Genomic DNA, 21,678 nt, shown 5'->3' on the forward strand with positions numbered 1-21,678 from the left:
GTTGGTAATCATGTATATTTCCCAATTTATGGAGGGGTAGTTTAAATCTCCCATGAGTAGTGTGTTGGGCTAAAAGGTAAATGATTCTAGTAACTTCAGATATACAGAGTGATTTTCATGATTCATGTCTGGGGACCTGTAGCTACCGATGATATGATGGTGTTTTTGCCTATGGTCGACTGAACATGGAGTAGCTCAAGCAAGTCATCCTGCTTGACCAATCTGGAGAGGTGATTGTTTTCTGTGTAAATCTAAAAAAAATAAACAAGCAGGGGAATCTGTCTAGTTCCAACCTCACCACCATGAGTGTTGAGGAAAAAATAAAAAATAGAGAAACTAGTGGTCTTAAAACTTCATTGATGAGCTCAGTCACAATAATTTCCAAAAATCTTGAAACCCAGGTAGTGTTCCAAAGCAACAAGCCTTTATTCGTCAATGGCAAGTGATCTTCAGTAACAAAAAACAGAAATATTTTAACAATGTTAAACATATCAGCTATTATATACATAGAAGTAGGTGTGGAAAATATACGTATTGTTTAATTTTAATCCAGCCTATTCATGGCAAACCATATAAACAGGACCGTAAAAGTGCATTTTAGAATGGCAAGTACCCACCTCAACACACTACTGCCGATTAGATCAAACTAAATCCTAGTTAAGGAAAATACTACCTATCTATTTGCAACCCACATTCCAAGATAAGGTATTAAATAGAAAAGCATAACATGTACATAAAAAGACTTTTCACTACAATCGCTTTCGGATAAATAATGCAATAAAGCCTTCATCAGGTCTGTAAGAAGAACTAAAATAAAAAAAAAAACACATAGCTATCTAAACATAAACATAATCAAACTAGAATAGTATAAATATAAAAATACATCTGTCTAATAATATATAGTAAGTATCCATCCATGTGCATTAGTGTGCATAAAAAACTAAGTTATTAACAGCTCAGAAAAAATGTCATTGCTTTGCAAAAAAAAAAAAAAAAAACAAAAAAGCTGTCATGACAGTTTGCATGTTTACAGCCCCAAAAATGTTTATACTATGAAAACCAGTAGAAAAAACACAAAAATACAAAAAACAGTGGATGAAGCAAACTAGTAATGTATAAAAGTGTGCAGGTGTGTGCATGAGAGTGCATGAGAGTCCACCAGTATGGTAAATGGGGGAATTATACCAATACTACAATACTACATGAAAACATTTGTGTTTTGAACTTGCCTTTTAAATTTCACCTCAGTTCTGCCTTGATTAGATTTATTGCATCACACCAGAGATTTAAACAGTGGCAATAACTACTGCATATGTCTGAAATTCTCTCTCTGTCTCTCTTTCTCAAAGTAGCTCTGGCATCTATTCTGATGAGGAACACTGCTGCCATGTGACAATTTAGCATGTGCAGTTGTGCACGACCAATTATTTATGCAAAGTTGTAATCATGCTCACATTTGGTTTTGTCATAACATAGGCCTATCCCATTCATGTTAGCCTTGCCCCATTCATTTGCTTCTTGCAGCCCCCATTGCTTTAAAGTCATCAGCTGAGGCAATGTAATTAATCAAGGACCCTTCCTCTGCTGATATTTAGGAGGAATTTGCAACTAAAGGAAATCAAATGATAGAGCTAATTAAAATTCAGACTTATTGACACTGAGTCATGATGACTTGATCTAATGCAGGCAATGCAGTTTGCTAGGTGCGAAAAAATTTGGTCTCAGGAGATTAACAGTAGTCATTTCCACGTATAAGGAGGCTTGTGGTATTTTTCCTGATGATTTCTGTCAAGGTTTCTGCTTTATTCTGACATCTTGGATCCTAACTTTGCCGTTTTTATAATATCCAATGTGTCATTTTTTCATGTTATGAAACTGGCATTTAATATAGCCAGCTGACTGTAGGGAAATAGTTGATGGTCAAACCACTTAAATTTTGATATGGCACACTGAACTAAGAAATGAAAACTTATTTTGAAAATGATGTAAAGTTGCTGTTGTATCTTTTATGTTTTTGTTTAAGTATACAGATCAATAATCTGAAGTGGGAAGTGTATATATGACCCCTCTCTCCATTCTAGTTTTCATAATCCATCCTTTTTGTCAAAGTAGTTCATTTATTTACTTAAATTTTATCAGTTGGGTTAGTTCTGTTAGATCTATGTCCTATTTTGAGGGGAAACCCTAAGCTGCATTCATACTGAGTAGGTGTAATTTGACCAGGGCACAGAAGAAATTCTCCTAATCTTTTGGTAAATGCTGTGGGATTTTTTTACATCCAGCCTGAGCAATCTCCAATTCAGGTAGATGGGACCTTGGTTTAATGTCTCATCAATAAAAAAATATATATATATATATATATATATATATATATATATATATATATATATATATATATATGTATATGATATTGCCTCTGAAGTACACTAACAGTACTGTACCCCACCACTGGTAATACAGTTTCATATTTAATCCCAACTTCTTTCTTGTGAGGACACCGCAAAACAGAAAAGAAACTTGAAGTAGTCAGGACTGAATATAGCATTGCAGTTGTTCTTCTTTCGGCTTTTCCCGGTTAGGGGTCGCCACAGCGGAACTCCGGTCCACTAATGATTGGCAGTAGATTTTTATGGTGCCGAGGTGCCAGCTTGACGCCAAACCTTCAACGAAGGCATGCCCATTCACACATGTCTTTCGAACACCACTCGACCACGGGGAGGACATGCAGACTCCACACAGAAGGAGCTCCAGCCGAGAATCGAACGGGAGAACCTCTTGCTGTGAGGCGAGAACACTACTGCTGCACCACCGCGGCTTGAATATAGCATTGCAGTACTAATACTAAACTAGAGTTCCCTCTATAGGAGTTAGGTGGAAGTGCACCTTTATGTTGAACGATACTGTGAGGCAGACAGAAACAACATGGGTGTTTTGAATATTGAGCAGAGAGCTGTATACAGCAAAAATAAAATTAAGAGGGAAGTGACACAATTTTTACACAAACAAGATTCTAGAGTCACTTTTCCGTATTTTGCATTGTTTACTGTTTTGGGAGAAATTAAGTCAGAGTTCTCATTTTTCTGCATAATACCTACTGGTGTTTTATGGATGTCCCTTTTTGGCAATACAGGTTATTGCATACATTTCTTTCTTTATTGTTTGTTTATTTACCAAATTAATGGGCTGATCCAAAAGAACAAATTTTAATCACTGCCAGCATTCAAAGGGCAAACATTGTACAGAAAGTAAGAACCAGAACAGATTACAAATGTAGGAAGACTTATAGTTCATGATATATACCGATAGCATGATTGCAAAGGAATATGTAGAGGGCATATAGTAAGTGAACAATATGTAAGCAAATATTACAAAGTTTAAGGACATTGTAAAATGCTTACATGCTTTAATACCTCTCAACTGTCCAGATTTTTGTCATATTTTTGGTCTGTTCCCTCCCCCCCATTGTTTATGGCTTTTTCCATATTACTTGCACTAAGAGGTTGGGAGGTATTGTACTTACCGAATAATGTGAGCAGTAACACAACTGTGAAAAACTTAGACAATATTATAGTGAGAAAAAAATTGCTTATATTACAAGTCAGAGGTGTAATAAATTGCATTCATTCAGGGCGATATGTAATGCCCCAAAGGCAAAACGAATAAATAGAGATGGTGGCGGTAGAAGAAGAGGTAACACATTAAGGTTGTTTTGTATTTAGAGGTAGAGATTGGTTGAAATGGGCCAGCAGAAGAAATTATTATCAATGGAATTTGATTAAACTGAAGAAGGTAGGGCAGGGTTGGTCAGACAGAAAGAGATCTTAAGATGTGATAGACAGTGAGAAACAGGAACAAGAGCAGAGGTCTTTAGCTTATAATTTACACCACTCGTTTTGTTGTTCCTGACCTTAGGAGGCAATTGTCACAGAGTTTAGGGGTAAGAATAGAGCATATCTTATCACTAGCAGCTAGAGAATTTGGTGTTCGGTAGAAAAGGGGATGCAGCCTTTCTAGAATGAGGTTTAGAGAATAGCTGAGGAGAGATGTTCTGTGTAATGATTTATGCATAATAGTTGAGAAAATCAGTTCTGTGCTTTCTTACTTGGAAGCCATGTCGGCTGAAGAGAGGATTATGCAGCTACGTCCGAATTTTGGTGACAGAAGAAAAAATATACACATAATTAACTTTAAAACAATTTGTAGGTCATTTAGATTTTGGGTGAAACAGCTACTGTAAGAGTACAGTTTAGTTAAGTTATATGAAAGAGATAGAATAATTTATCAGTGGAAAGATAAGCAGCATATCCACCAGGAACAGCAATATAGTGTATGACACTGCTCTTAGGCTGTATGTTGATTGCTAAGGTGAGGTGGTATTTTGGCATGTGGTAACACATTCTTTATGGAAGAAAAAAATGTTAGGTATTTCTTTCATTTTGTTAACTGGCTAGGTGTCTACAAGAGCACTGTCCTTTTTCCAACAAGATCCACTAGAAAAGCTTACCGCTATGTACACTACTTTAAAGAAATGGTTATCCAAGTTCTTATAGTCCAAAGAATCCTTCAACACTTAACCTATAATATGGATACTCTAATTACTAAATCCAGTGATAAATAAACATGGAATGTTATGGTAATGAGCATTACAAAATACAATTACATGACTAATAAAACATGGTTAAAATAGAAGAATAAAAGCAAAATAGCCACAATCAGTTTATGCCTTAAAGTCTTTCTGCTTTGTGAATCTTTCTCTTTTAGTAAGAATTGTAATATCCCCTTGTTTGAAAGGCTCCCTGCTTCTGGAATCGTTTTTCCTGCTAAAGTAGATGGTTAGGAAGGTGCAGCAGTGCCCATTCTGAGTCTGATGCAACAGAGTTCTTAAAGGCTAGCTGAGTCACTCTCATTTCCAGAACGGGTACTTTTGTTGTATTCAAAATATATCTGGATATGTCTTCAGTATGAATTAGTGTTTTTTTTAACTCTTTCTGACTGCATCTTGCAATGGGAGGTAAGTAATGCTGCCCTTTTTAAGCCATGTTAGCAAGCCTTAGCAACAATTAAAGAAATACAGCGCTAAATGGATGAGTGGCAGTTAAAAGTTGATTTGAAAACATTAGGTCATGATGTGTATGTTGATGCCACCCCCAAACAAAGAAAATTGAAAGGTTCTTTTACCACTTATTTTTTGCTGTAGTTATGCTGTCATCTTTTAAAGTGGCTTTCTGATTCAAAAATAAGATTTTTTTACTTTAATTATTTCAGAGGACCTATAAGTTTAAGAAACTTGTGTTTATATGTACTGTATGCTGAACAGCTGTCCAGTTCCTTACTGATTCTGTATATATCTTAACCTCTTAGAGCAGGAAATCTGGACAAAGCCACAAATAATGGTGGGACAAAGACCCAAAAACAGGGACACTTTTTAAATATTGCTCTCACAAACTTAGGGAGTTGACATCGACTAACAGGTTTTGCATTAGCATAAATTTTCCAAAGGATATGAATTCTGAAACTCAGATGTCCACCATTATTTTCTGACTTCAGTCCTCAATAATTTGCCAGTGATTTCCCAGAAATCCACAACTGTATGAGAAACAGGCCAAAACTATAAGGCAAAAATCTGGACATTTGAGGAGTATGATTCTGTATCACATGCAGTACCTTCTGATGATGTCATGATGTTATTTTTCACAAATTACGTATAGAAAGTATAGTGAGGTCATTGTGACTGAAGAGATTTTTGGGGGTAAATACCAACATGGAAAAATGTCATGTTTTAAAAAATGGACATGTGTAGAGCATCCAAACCTATTTTGGGGCACACATGTTCAGACAGGTTAGTCTGCATTTGTCAAGATCAGGGAAAATTATTTTTTGCAGCAGATATTTTACAATATTTAACAAACACTAGGTGGGATTTTTGCCAGGTTGAAAATTTAATAGTTCACAGATAGCAACATTGATGCATCTCTGATGGTTGTTAATGCTAGGGGCATTAATAATAAAGTTTGTTTGTTGGAAAATCTGTTACATTCCCACAAGATTGATGCTGTTGTTTGTGAAACATGGTTAAAGAACAATGACCTGAAACCAGTTTTGTCAGGGTATAAATGTTTTTACTGTAACAGACACTCTAACAAAATATCAGGTGGAGGTGTTATGATATGGATTAAAGATAGTTATGGGACCTGTGATTATTACATGTTCAGTGACAAAATCAATACTATAAACTGTGTAACTGTGACAATAAACAGAACCCTGGAACATATAACAATTGCTGGTGTGTATAGGCCACCAAAGTCAGTCAAATGCAGATGACCTAGAGGAATTCATACCTTTCTTGCATGAAACATAGGAGGGAAGAGTAATATTAACTGGAGACGTAACTTTACCAGAAACCGACTGGAATAATATTGATTCAACAACATTTGTAAGGAAATTATTCACAATGTATATTCAGGAACAACAATTGCTTCAGATTGTAAAAAGACCTACCAGGAAACGGAACATACAAGACATTGTTTGTGTTCCTAAAGAAATTGCTGTTACTTCAAATCCCGTTTTACCACCACTGAGGTGCAGTGATCATGGGGTTATAAAGTCTAATTTGTTACTAGATAATTCTGCCAAACTGAAATCTAAACCAGTGCACAGAAGGTTAATTACAGATTATCTTTTTCTTTGTCTTTTGGCTTTTCCCGGTTAGGGGTCGCCACAGTGGAATTCCGGTCCGCTAATGATTGGCAGTAGAATTTTACGTGCTGGCTTGCTGGGCCTAACGCACAACCTTCAATGAAGGAACGCCCATTAACGCATGCCGCCACACAGAAGATTCTCTAACTGAGAATCGAACGGGCAACATCTAACTGTGAGGCGACAACGCTACAGCAGCACCACCACTGCAGCCAATGTTAGTCACTATAAAGAACTGACTGGAGTGATATGTTCAGTGGAAAAACTGTGGATGGAATGTGGAAAGTTTTGAAAGAGAAATTGTTTTAGTGCATAAAAAATGTTTAACATCAGGATCTAGGCATACAATGTCAGGGGGATATATTTCCATAAGAACAAGATACCTGATTAAGATGAAAAACAAAAAATATAAGAAATGGAAGAGAAGTTGAACTACAAGTTTGAAAACTGAAATAAACAAGATGAACAAACAAATTAAGCATAGTGTGAGACAAGATCAAGAACATTTTGAAGAAAATTTATATAAAGATATTGAGCATAATAGAAAACCTTTAGATATATACGATATGGAAGGAGTAAAGATATACAAATTGATAAATTGTGTGGAGATTCTAAAATTTATTTTCAGAAACAAAAGATTATAGATATATTTACAAAACTGTATGCAAAACAGTTTGGCTGCACAAAGGGGATGGATGATATGTTGTCCTAGTGACATCCAGGTAACCTCAGATACTGGAATCAAATTAGATTATATTGAAAAAGAACTCCACAAACTGGATCCAAACAAAACGTATGGAGGAGGCAGAATTAGTAATAATGACCTGAGAACACTTCAGCAAGAACTTACAGTACCATTATATCTATTATTCACTGGGTTATATAAATATATGAAAATATCTCAAGATTGGAGAAATACACTTATTAAACCTGCCTTTAAGGGAAAGATGAGTAAGACAAATCCAGAGTCATATAGAGCCTTAAGTCTACTTTTATGTTGTGGAAAAATAATGGAGAATGTAATATTGGATAAGTTATTGTTAGAATTGGATAGCTTGGGACTTGAAACCATATATCAGCATGTATATGTTGAAGACAGATCTATTACCTCCTGTAACAAAATGTTCTATAACAATATAATAACAGCTATGAATGAAAAATTGTGCTGTGATGTAATTTATATAGATTTAACTTTAGCATTTGACAGGGTCATACACAAAACACTTCTCAATAAATCAGAACAACTAGGTATTGATGTACACTTGATAAGATGGATAGTTCCATGCCTTACAAATAGGGCATGGTGAGTATCGTACAGCAATTGTACATGTGAAATTGTTAGTTACAGTCATGGTGTCCCACGAGGCTGTCTCCTAGGCGCTTACTTGTTTAGATTGTATTTTTCAGACCTAACTTTTTCATCTGAGGTGTTCTACAGTCTATATGCAGACGACCTGAAATTGGGTAAACTGATTACATGTGCTACAGATAAGGCATGTCTGCAAAAGAACTTGACTAAATTGACCATCTGGATGCAGGAGAATAATATGCTAATAAATACATCAAAATCTAAGTATATGACATTTGGGAGTCATAAATTGAAAGGTGAATATTTAATACAGCACACAGTGATTGAAACTGTAGACTCAAAGAGCTGGGTATATGGGTAGATTCAGCTATGAGTTTTTCTAATCATATCAACCAATTGGTTAACGATAGTTATAGAACTATAGGTTGCATAAACATATTTATTTATAAAGTCTAGGAAATCAGAAATTATGAAGTCATTGTTTGTTGATTACATTAGACCCAAACTTCAGTATGGAATAACAATATGGAAACCTTGTAAGAAAACAAGCATGAATAAACTGGAAAGAGTACAGCGGAAATATACTAAGGTCATCCATGAATGTGGAAATTTAAGATATTATGAAAGACTAAAATATCTGAACTTGTACAGTGTCTCTTATAGATATCAAAGATGAGATCTTAGGTATATAGGGCATTTAGAGACAACTACCTCTGGGAATATTTATGGTTATAAAAAAGTAATAGAGAATCATCAGAAAACCTATGCAGAAGATTCTATAGGAATGAGAAGTGTACTAATTGGTTCTCTGATGGAGCAGCTGATGCATGGAACAGACTACCAAATTAATTTAAAGCAAATACTAGTTTAGATATTTTTTAAGAACAAGTGTTTGGGTATATTGGCAAGCTAGGAGGGCATTAATGCCCGTGCTTTAAATATTTGCTTGCTGTATGTATGTATGTCAGGGAAATAGTTTGTAGTGCAATAGCTTAAGGTACAAAATTGAAGGGTGTCATGCTATGCCAGGAAAAGGTAAAGTGGTTCTGTGACATTCTTTTTAATAAATCTTATTGCCTAGTCTGACTATTGTCGAAACTAACCCAAGAACTTGGCAAGGCTGCTGAGCCGAGCAGATGTTCTCTGGCATATGAGCTGCACCTCCATGATAGACCTGGCACTGCTGACAGGAAGCCTATTCTGAGATACTGGTGGAGCTGAATGGCCATGAAGCTGTCCAGTGTAGTAGCTCCGCTTGTAGGCAATGTGGTCATTTTACCTGTATTCTTCCCATCCAAGAAGAGACACATGCTAAAGGGCCATTAGCCTACTACAGAATTAAATCTGTTTTTGAAAACAGGACACTGCATGCCATGCCCAGAGGAGTTCAGGGGACTCCATGCTATACTGAACCATGCATGAGCATGGTCTCATGCTCTCCCATGACTCTCTTAAAACATGGAGTACAGTTCAAACTGTATGTGAAACTCTGTACTCTAGGCAGTCTGACTTCCAGCCTGGTACTGCCTGCAGGACCTAGCCACCTTGCTGTGAAATACATAATAATAATAATAATAATAATAATAATAATTAATAATTATAATAACAGTTTTCATTTCAGCACTAATCTAGTCAATGTATACTTTAGTGTAGGCTGTTATTGAGGTGATCCACTTACTCTTAGTTTTCTTCCTTAAAGTGATCATCCCATGGAAGGCAGTAATTTATTACAGTGTATACCTGTGTTATTACACTTTATCCAAGCACTATATACTTTACTAGGACTCTTATCCTGTTCAATTTTCCTTCTGTTTCTTTTTATTTGAATAGAAATGCAGTGTAAGTTTGACTGATTTTTGCTGCCTTCTGTGTCATTTTATGTGTTGTACTCTGCTGCAGACTGTAGTTTTACTAATGAAGTTCAAGATTAAATGAACAAAAGCACTAAAACTATTTTCCTGTGAGCAGTTGTGATGCCCCTGCACTGGCCCAGTAATCAAGAGCCTCAATCTTCACCACTAGCACCAGTGAGAGAAGTACATATTGGGAGGATGACAAGTACACACACAGTAAAGTACAGTTTCCCTTAAGAGCACACAGAGATCACAGTCAGTCTGGGGCTGGGTTTATGCCTCTTTGTCCAGATCTCCAGTAAGACTCCCCACTGACACAGCTATAGGGGTAAGATCTCAGCTGAGTGGTCAAGTCAAAACCTCCAGCACCCTCTCTGTCCAACCAGTGCTTCGTGGCCTGCCCAAGTAGCTCACACACACACACACACACACACACACACACACACACACACACACACACACACACACACACACACACACACACACACACTCAAACACACACAGTTTGAGATCTGATTTACATGCAAACACACAGAGACACTCCTAGGGAAGGCTAGCACAGGTTTACTAGCTATGCCTCCTTCTGCCCAGACTATAAGGTAGTTATCACTGCCACCAACCACTACTTATCAGCTACTCTAAGGCTCTTTCAAAGGATGCCCAATCCTACTGTGTAATGTTACTATTATCCAAATGGTACATGTGACTCAGAACAAGGCTATTCGAGTGGCTTGTATAGTGTCACCATATACATATGCAAGTACTCTAAGAGCTTAAATATTTCTTAAACAAACCAGCCACAATTAAAAGGTTTAAATATATTTAATAGTAAATAATAAAAGAACAAGGCAATGCTCAAACAACACAGTAACTACAGAGTTCGGAATCACAGGAAATATTTTAAAACAACATTACAGGGCAGTCTCAAATAAATACAGAAAACATCTAAACTAATCTTTACTATATTCCTACTATATCTAAAATAAATTGCTTTTCACTAGTTACTTACTATTAACAAGGCAGATGCAGAAGTGCTGAATGGATGTTTCCAGGTCAAAGACAAGTTACAAAATGCAAAGTCTTTATCTGAGAGAGTTCTTAAATTAATAATTAACATTACTGCTGGGTTAGCTCGGATGACATCACTCTTTGTCACCTGACTTCAGTTCCCAGGCTAAAAAGATACTTAGAATATAACACTTCTGTGTCAAAAATACACATCTCTCAGATGTGTGCAGCTGCTAAGACGTCATAGAGCAATAAAAACACTATTACATTTGACACATAGTAATTATTTCTGTTTCAAGACAATAGGAAAACCTCTAGCTCTAGACATCATGTCTGTTTCACTGAAACTATGAGATAACAATCGTAAAACAATTTCCATTTATTTTCTTGAAGTTTTGCAAGTTAACTCTGTATGTTCCAGCTTCTGCTATTAAAACATACATTTGCACAGGTATATAGTTTATATACATTTCTGTTCTTTTCCAGTAGGGTACACTGTGGTTACATTCTTGAAGCTCAATACATAACATACAGTTCTCTTAAATTTGTAAGACAAGCATATGAATCATATTAATATTCACAAATGACATATGATTATTTACAAAATTCAAGATAGCTATGCTGGCAGTGTCACAGCAGTATTCTTTTATTTTGTGGTTTAACAATATTTGTTTGTGTAGACAGTTGTGTGGAAAATGGTTTTGCAGTCAAGACTGCAGTAAGAATGCCTACCCACTGCAAAAGTCATGTAGGGCATTCAACCAGTTAGCCACTGTCATTAGGCCACAAAGCAGGGTGTGGCACTATCACCGACCACCCTGAACCATCTTCTGAGTCAAACTGGAATCCCTGTGGGCTGGTTGACAGAATGTTATCCGCACAGTTCCACATCTCCAATCAGGTGTACCACTATCCTATTGTGCCACACCTGATCCTTTGGGTGTTTTCCACTCTTCACCATCACCATTGGTCTGCCTTCTGTTTAACTCTATCTAGTCCATGTCTCCCTTTCCTAGTGTATGCATATCCACACTTGTCATCTGTAATACTTTGTGTTTGCTTATGTAGCCCTGCAGATTATTCTTCCAACATTTCCTTTCATATTGTCCTAATGCTCTCCTTTCCTCCTACCTGACAACAGGTGTTTAGAATATGCTGCAGATTAGTACTATATGTAACTTTCCAACAACCAGCTCCACCAGAAGTCAACTTACACTAACTGCTACCTTCAAGTATCACAAGATTTGTGCCAGCCACCATGTGACTGTTATCTTGTTCTACAGCTTTCTGCTTGTAATGCTCCACTTTGCTTTGCTTGCAGTTTTTTTAGCCTTACACCAGCTGTGGTGCTGATTTACAGCTAGCTGCTTAACTTTGCACGTTGTCACTGTCTGTATATTCATATCAATTCACACTGTAGCATTTTACCTCACTAAGCAGCACAAACACTGCTCAGGCACCCATTTGTCTGTAAGAATCCTAGTCAGAGGAAGTAGAACTTCCACATATCTGATGGTTTGATGTATTTCAAAGAAGTTCCTGTCACTCCACCCCTCCCCTATTGTGCCTATGATAAAGGACTGTGATCCCCTCCTCCTCCTTCTACACAGTGTTTTCCATCATTTTCACTATTATAAATCATTACAGCTGAGTGACACCTCCAGATGCTTCTGCAATTACATTCTACTGTACTCTAGGAGTAAAATATTGCTTGTTTATACTTACCTTAATAATTCCAAAACCATGCTACATACAAACTATTAAAATATTTCATCTTAAAGCTTACACAATGTCATACACAACTGTATTGATATTTACCCCCTGTCTAGTGCAAATAACTAGATCTTATTTGCTGTTCATATACTGTTTATTTATATTGTAATAAATGTCATGTTTTTCTAAATAGCTCAACATCCACTTAGTACAGATAGAACTGCCTAGCCTTTCATTAAAGCTCTCGGTTGGATGAACAAATGCTGCTGACAGTATACTTGATTGGTTGCTAGGATATTGTAAGCTGTTCACAAAATATTGCAGAAGCAATACCAGGCTATGATTTTGAGCTATAATTGTTTGTGACTTATAAAATCCTTTTTAAGACCGAGAACATAAAGAATACTGCCACTACAGAAATAGTTTGTGCTGAAGAGTTTGCTTGGCTGGCATTTGGTTAGCTGGGGCCTTAGGTGAAAAGGGTCCACAGTGCCCCCCCCCCCATAAACACACACACACACCACAGGGTGCCTCCATGCTGGTCATTTTTTCTCTCAGCCACTCATAAATGGAATTCTTCTTTACCCTCTCACAAAAGATTGACCATTTGATTGTGAGGAAAATGAAATAAAAAATAATAATTACAATAACATTTCCAACTTCTTACTTTTAGACAGTACACTGCTCCTGTGAAAGCTTAGTTGACCCTCTGTGCACACCTCTGAGGTTTGTGAGAAAAGTTAAAAGAACAAAATGACCAACGACACTGGTCCCAGCCCAACACAAGAATACAAGTACCTCTGAGTTTTGGGAGGAGAGTTAAAGAAATAAAGGCTAAAGATATATCACATAAATCCCAGCAACGAAAACATCAAACAAAACAAATATGAGCCAGGACACAGAGAGGCAAAATGTAATGGTAAATTATATAAATGAATAAGTGCTTTCACTTAGATAAAATCTGATAAAGTTGAAGAAATAATGACATCATCCCCACCTTCTCATACAATCTGTACAGACCTTCTGTATACCCCTCTGAGCAGGGCTGGTATTAGACAAGGTGGGGCTCAGATTAGATGTCAATACCCTGTGTCAAAATCAACTTACACAACCTTGACGTGCGGGGACCACAAGCCACCACAAACCTGTGAAAGTCTGGATCTTCTACAATGCATTTTACGCCTTATTGTTTTAAAAGAGAAATTAAGCCGAGCAAATCAGAAAAGTATCATCTAGTTTCATCCATAATGCCACCGTCCCCAACAAGCAGCTATAACCACTTCTGTGTACAATTGATACATCTGATTGTAATAGAAGATGGCCATGTAACATAGCTCACACAAACAGTTACCATACATTAAGTATTCCAAGTTGCTTCACTTGTTTCACATTAGTCCAGCAAAATCAAAATAATGAGCAAGCAACAGTAAGCAGCTGGTCTTTTTCCTCTACAGATAGCCCTAACAATTATAGCTGCTTTTTCTGTGTATATGTCAGATGTCCATTTCTGTAGTTTATCTTACTTTACACATATACACACTACTCCTAAAAGCTAGATTTAATTTGAAAAACAAGAGATTGGTTTCTTTCAACACACAGTTCTAAACTTAATGCAGCAGTTATGGCTACTTCTGTATGCACTTCAGATATTCCTACTATATGGCGACCGTGTATTGTATTCCAGTTCTGTAACTTCCATGCAAAGAGTGGTCACACATTAAAATATTCCTAGTTGCTTCACATAAATCATGTTAACTTTGCAAATGCACACTAATACTGCAAAATTAGATAGTGACTGTACAAAATATGAAAAAGAGAATAAGTTACTTTCTGTTGCCAGCCCCTCATCTGCAATTATAGCTAAAATTCACAGTCCTGTATTGCGTTTGGCAAAATTTACTGTAAACACCCCACAGGGTGTGAAGTAGCAAATCCCACCTCCACCCTCTAGTCAGTCAGTCACACCCTTATTTATGTTTGTATAAAGACAGATGGTATAATATCCATCAGGTGGGATGTTGTCACATCTGCTCCTCCAACAACAGGACCTTAATGTTTTAAACAATTGCATTAGTAACACATTGTACACATGGTGGGGGTGCTGTGAGTATGGGCATTTCTCTCTCACCATCAGTCATTCAAAGCCATTCCCAAATATGTGAGAAAATGGTGTGGGATATTTAAAGTAAGTTATACCTTGTAAAAAACATAAAGATAATCCGCAATTTAAATAAAACGGAGTTGAACAGACTTAATAAAAACTGCATTTATTTCTTATACTGAGCGCTTTCACCCACAAGCATCATGGGTTTCTTCAGAGTTACATAAAAGACCAACTGCTAACTGTTTTATACATTCAATAACCTATCATATTGTTCAATCAATCAACAATTAATTAACTTATATACACTTTCTTAAAGAAGTATTTGTAAGTTATTCAATTGATTGTATGAGAAAACTGTGTGAAAAAATTATTTGATATAGTTGTATGAATATAAACATAAATATAAATAAGAACACATTCAAGTATACAAAAACATGTGTACAAAAAACATATGTGTGTAAAGTACATCGTTCTTATTTCATTAGAAAATTTACTGTTGTAATTGTTAGTAAGATAAAAACACATAACTAAATAAATTTTATGCATTGTAAGACAACCCTAAATAGTCTATAAAAAGACTTTACATATTTTAAAAAAAAGACTTGAACTTGTTTTCTAAAAATATCCTATATATTGTAACTATGTTTAATTTTGATTTTTGACCCACCAAAAAATGTATATATTTAATATTGTGTTCAAAAATAATTTACAAATAAGCTAATAAATATTTAAATGTTTAGATGTTATTGGATTTCATTTTTAAGTAACTAAAAATGGATATGTGTTCGTTTATACCTGGTTTCACAGAGGAATTTAATCTTAACTGCCATAGACTCTCCTTAGCCTCAAGTAATGTGTTAACATCACCTTCATTGTTTCTAGTGTCTGGTATCCTATCTATTACAAAGAAAAGAAACTTCTTGAAGTCCTTACATGTTTTACTGTGTGTATATAAGGAGTTGGTCGTCTTTTTATTTTTAATGTCTCTATTATGTTCTGCAATCCTCTCTTTTAACTTTCTTTTAGTTTTGCCTATATAGAATGCCGAACATGATAGACATGTAGCAAGATAAACAACCAACCTTGTGTTGCAGTTGACGTGTCCTGGACATCTAATTGTATAATTGTACCCTTTTACTGTTGCGTAAGGGCCATCATTTATATATCTACAACACTTACAGAACCCACACTTTCTCATTTTAGAATTTTTAAATATTGTCTCATTTTCAAAGTAGTCCTTTAAGTTCCTACCTCTACAAAACACAATTGTAGGTACATTCCCTATGTGTTGTAGAACATCTGTTTGGTTGTTAAAAACTTTTTCATATACTTCTTTGATACTTTCAGTAATGTGATGTATGTTGTCCGTGTAGGGAATAATAAAGGCACCTGCTTTCTTAGAATTTGAGACTTCATCTTGAGTTCTTTTTAACATACCATGTAATAATATAGGTCTAAATACACTCACTCTCTTCATATTTATTTCTTCGGTGATGTTGTGTATTAATTTCCTAGGATAACCCCTGTCCAGAAACATATTTGATAAATTTTTGATTTCCAAACTGAATTCTTTTTCTTCACTAATTATTCTGGAAAGTCTAACCATTTGGCCTTTTACCAAATTCCGCTTCTGAAAATAGGGATGACAGCTTTTAAAATGCAAGTATGAATTTGAAAAAGTTTTTTTACGGTGAATACTTGATTCAATACTTTTTTCAACCTTGTATAATTTAATATCTAGATATAAACAAAAGTCATAATTCATAGAATATGTGAATCTCAAAAATGTTGTTGTATTCTCCAAATACTCTATGAATTTTTGCAAATCATCCCTATTTCCTGTCCAAAAAATTTGTATGTCGTCCAGAAATCTCAAATATAGGTCTATTTGGGACCAAAAAGACATAAATACATGTTGTTTCACCCACATAGCCAAAACCAGGTTGACATATGTGGGAGCACATCTTGCTCCCATAGCCACTCCCGAACTCTGTTGATAATGTTCACCTTCATGATGAAAAAAATTATTTTTTAATACCATTTCCATCATGTCCACTATTAGTTTCCTTTTAATCGTGTGAAAATCACCAAAGGTTTCCAAACTTTTCTCAAATAAGAATAAACCTTCATCCAAAGGGATAACAGAAAATAAATTCACTATATCTATTGTAACCATGTGCACCCTATCCAAATTTTCTTTGTTATATTCTTTTAACAACTCTAAACAGTGCCATGAATCCCTCAATATATGTTTAATGTTACCCAAAATGTCCTTGCAACTCACATCCACATAATGTGCCATGGCTTCCATCTTTGAATGTTTAGCTGAGACTATTGGTCTCAAGGGGGGGTTTGAAATGCTTTTATGTATTTTGGGTATCCCGAAAATTGTTGGTGTGACTGGATAAATGACAGTAAGATATTCATATTCATTTTTTGTAATAATATTTTCTAACAAAAAGTCATATAAAATCCAGTCAACCTTGGTGTAAGCCTTTGTTATGTCATATTTGGATACCCTTTTGTATGTTTTTTCGTCATTGAGCATGTCCGTCATCCTGTGTGTGTAATCCATCCTATTCATAATTACCACTCCTCCCCCCTTGTCTGGTTTCATAACCCTAAACTCGTTTGTGTTACTAAGTTCTTTTAAACAAAATCTTTCAGCAACTGTTAAGTTGTCTTCTGACTTGTTACTTTCCCTCCATACTTTCCTAAGCTGTATCTCACAAAACATTTCAAAGAAATGTATTATTGGATTGCTTGGTGGAATGAAGGTACTTGACCTCTTCAAGGTAATAAGTTTAGAATCAGTACTCATTTCAATATCTGCGTTATTTTTAAAAAACATCCTTAGATTTAAACTTCTGGTGTACATTTTCAGATTAACAAGAATTTTACCTATATCTAGATTATATTTTGGAACAAACTTAAACCCTTTCTTAAAAAGAGAAAGATAGTCTTGTCCAAATATTTTGTCTGTAAAATTGTATAAAGTGAAACCACCTTCAGAAGTAATATCACAGTACAAGTTAATACAGTCGCAATTCTCTTTAGAAAGATTTTCATTCATTACACCTGTTACATCTCTTGTCAAAGACCACTGGAGAGTAGCAGGAACATTTTCAACAAACGTGTTACTACCAATAGAATCAACATAAACATCAATAACTTCTTCAAAATTACCAAAATTGTTGTCTGTAACAAAAGAATTTTCTGTGTGTTGCACAATTGAACATTCATTTAAATGCATGACATTGTCTATCTTGAATTCACTCTGCCTCTGTATTGTTGACCTTGGTGTTGAAATTGGTGTTGCAACTGCCCCTGGCGACGCTCCCTTAAGCGCTCTGATCTCCGAGGGGCTAGTTCTTCTAAAAAAGGTTCCTCATTAAAATTAGGGTTGTCATGTGTTCTGTAATAACCTGTTACCTCAGTATTAGGCCTTAATACAGCATTATTAACATTACCAGAATCAGTAACAAATGGCTTGATGTTTAAAGGTTTGAAACTACGCTTGTAGTCTCTAAAATGTGTGTAAGCCTTGTTTGTAACATAATCATTAGTGTCCCTTTGTAGTTTTTTGTTTTTAGTATCAAGACCATTGTTAACATATCTTTTCATTTCCAAAAATATTTTATCAAATTTTTCTTTGTTATGTTCAAACAACAAATCTTTTTTTATATTGTTATCAAGCTCAGTTAAAGTATCACTTAATTTAGCTAGCCTTACATTGTTATTTTTGATAATTAATTTCATTAGTTGTTTACCTGTGTTATCAAAAATTTCAGTTAGTTCAGCCAAAAGTTCTCTGTCGTTTTCAAATCCAAACGGCACTTTGAAAACCCTAAGACCCTTAGGAACTTGGTTTAATTCAAGTGACCGTTCAAGGAACACATTGTCCATTTGGAGAGTTTTAAATCTCCTCAATGTTCTTTCGAAGTCTTCTATTTGCTTAGAAAAAGATCCTTTGTTGGTTTCCTCTATGTTGTTGCGAAAATTCGGAGCCAAAAGCACTGTTTTTAAGTCCGACCAGACAATTTCTGGTCTAACATGTTCTATCGACCCTCTCCTAGCATTTGGACCTGAGCTTGGTAGCGGAACCACGTGACCTTCGTCTCCCGTTTGTGCTTGTACTGTCCGACTGCCAGCAGCTTCCCCCAAACGATTGCTAGCCACAGGGTTACCACGAGAAGTCCCCGGGGTAGAATGCAAAGTGAATATGTGTTCGTCAGTCTCCGAAAGTGAATTACACATTGTTGTTTCACCATCGTTATCTCCATCATGCACTTTCACTACCTTAACAGCGTTTTGCTCCTTAAAAATTGCCAGTAAACGCTGTGTAAGAAGCAGTTGTTGCTGCAATAATTTCTCTATGTTCGGCTCCATAGTTACTATGAAGTGCTGTATCTCTCCCAGCAAACAACCCGATCAGCTTTAAATGGTTTAGTGCTGTAGTATTAAAACAGTTAGCGTACTGTTTTACCAAAATTCAGTGAATGTTACCATCCGAATTATTTAGTGCTGTAATATTAAAACAGTTAGCGTACTGTTTTACCAAAATTCAGTTAATGTTACCATCCGAATTATTTCGATTGCGAATTAACATTACCAAACGAACATAATCAAGTCAGACTCAAAAACTTGTAAAAAACATAAAGATAATCCGCAATTTAAATAAAACAGAGTTGAACAGACTTAATAAAAACTGCATTTATTTGTTATACTGAGCGCTTTCACCCACAAGCATCATGGGTTTCTTCAGAGTTACATAAAAGACCAACTGCTAACTGTTTTATACATTCAATAACCTATCATATTGTTCAATCAATCAACAATTAATTAACTTATATACACTTTCTTAAAGAAGTATTTGTAAGTTATTCAATTGATTGTATGAGAAAACTGTCTGTGTGAAAAAATTATTTGATATAGTTGTATGAATATGAACATAAATATAAATAAGAACACATTCAAGTATACAAAAACATGTGTACAAAAAACATATGTGTGTAAAGTACATCGTTCTTATTTCATTAGAAAATTTACTGTTGTAATTGTTAGTAAGATAAAAACACATAACTAAATAAATTTTATGCATTGTAAGACAAACAGTAACCACACATTAAAGTATTGTAAGCTGCTTCAGATAAGTGACAGTAATCCTGCAAATACACAACAGTCCAGAAAAGCGAGACAAGTCTTTAAACCAAGTAAACAACAGGGTCACTTACATTCTGCATACAGCTTCCTTTTCCACCCAGCAGTTATAATTAAATATGACATCTGTGGACTACATTTCAGCTTTGTTCCATTGAAACATATCGACAAATTAAAGTATTCCAGGTTCCCCTTACACAAATCATAGTAATCCTGCAATTCAGAATAATGAGCAAAAAGGAGCCATTAGTCATATTCTCCCAAAAACAGGACAGTATTTTATATCGAACAACAGATTTTGCATTGACAGACACTTTCTGGATAGAAGCACAGAACTGCAATGTCTGGCATTTTTGTCTGACTGTAATCGTCAGTGGTTTACTAGAATAAAAGATACAGGAGGACATGCCTCTTAACCTCTTAGCAGAAGAAACCTGGAAAATGTAAAAAATAATTGGGAGGGCAAAATTGGGACCATGTTTTAAATATTGTTCTTATAAATTTAGAAAATTGCTAGAACATGTTTTGCTTTAGCATTCATTTTCTGAAGGATATGGAGTCAAAAACAGAAATTCCTGTTACTGCAGGTAGTAAAACAAGCATGTTATGTAAAAGCGGAGACAGCTGAGGACTAACCAGCCCCCGGCCCTCCTAAAGATCTGGTTGTCTGCCAGAAACAAAAAATGCTTTGATATATATATATATATATATATATATATATATATATATATATATATATATATATATACTTACATCATGCCATTGCCAACCTTCTCTTTGTGTTAAACTCTCACTTTTGAATTTTTTGATTTCTTCCTTGCTCTCACCTATGACTTACCCAATTCATTGTCTTTGGAGGTCATGAGGAATAGGTGCAGGAGGCCAACAACTAGAAAAGCAAAATCTATAGGACTTTCTCCCTAGGTCGCCTCTCTTGCTGCTCTAGCAGGGGCACTATTTTTTGTAGTAGAGAAACCATTTCTTTACTACAAAAAATAAATAAATACAAGAAAAGCACCTCTGCTACAGAGATGCACTAGGTGGATGCCTAGTGAGCCTCTGTCTAAGGCCAGCTATGAGACTTTGCCATTTATACTTCTTTAGCTACTCTTATGGTTCCAGGGATCCGAACATTTATTTGAAATGTGAGAACATAATCTGATTACAAAAAGCTTAGGCTCCACTTGTTATGATTGGGAAAATGATCAGCTTTTGCAGTTTTGATACTTTACAAAACTTCTTTTAAGTCTCTATCTTGTTTTTCATAATTTCTTCAGTAGATTCAAAGTCATAACCCTCCTAAGTTCATGCATACATCTTCACTACTGAAGACAATTCAAGTTTAATGCAAGCCACACCACCTGGCATCAGTCAAGCGGTACACTGATATCTGTTAGAGATGAGGTCTTAATGCAGCCCTGCAAAGATTTCAAAAATACAAAATGATACAATGCCCATGACAATTCATAAATAATATATGAATCACACAAGCTGTTAACTGCTTATTATAATTACAAAATACTGCAAAATTATCCTGGAAGAAGAATCAACAACAGCAATAATGAGTAGAAAAGAGGAGAGAATCACTGTAAGTGATCCACACTGACCAAATTCTCAACTATTTAACAGAAGCACATACTGATGCTGTCTTCACAGCAGTACTACAGGTGACTGGGGGAAGGGTAATCACCTTTGGTATGCTGGAGGTGAATAACTTTAAAAAACAATACCACACCATCATCCCTGGAACAGTGACACTGTGGGGTCGGGAAGAATCCTTATCAAGCCGAAGCAGAATGATCTATCTACGGCAGTGATCTGATGTGCTGATCTGT

The sequence above is a fragment of the Protopterus annectens genome, chromosome 2.part0 (genome assembly GCF_019279795.1).
Source record: "Protopterus annectens isolate FY-2018-M chromosome 2.part0, PAN1.0, whole genome shotgun sequence".
NCBI lineage: Eukaryota > Metazoa > Chordata > Ceratodontiformes > Protopteridae > Protopterus > Protopterus annectens.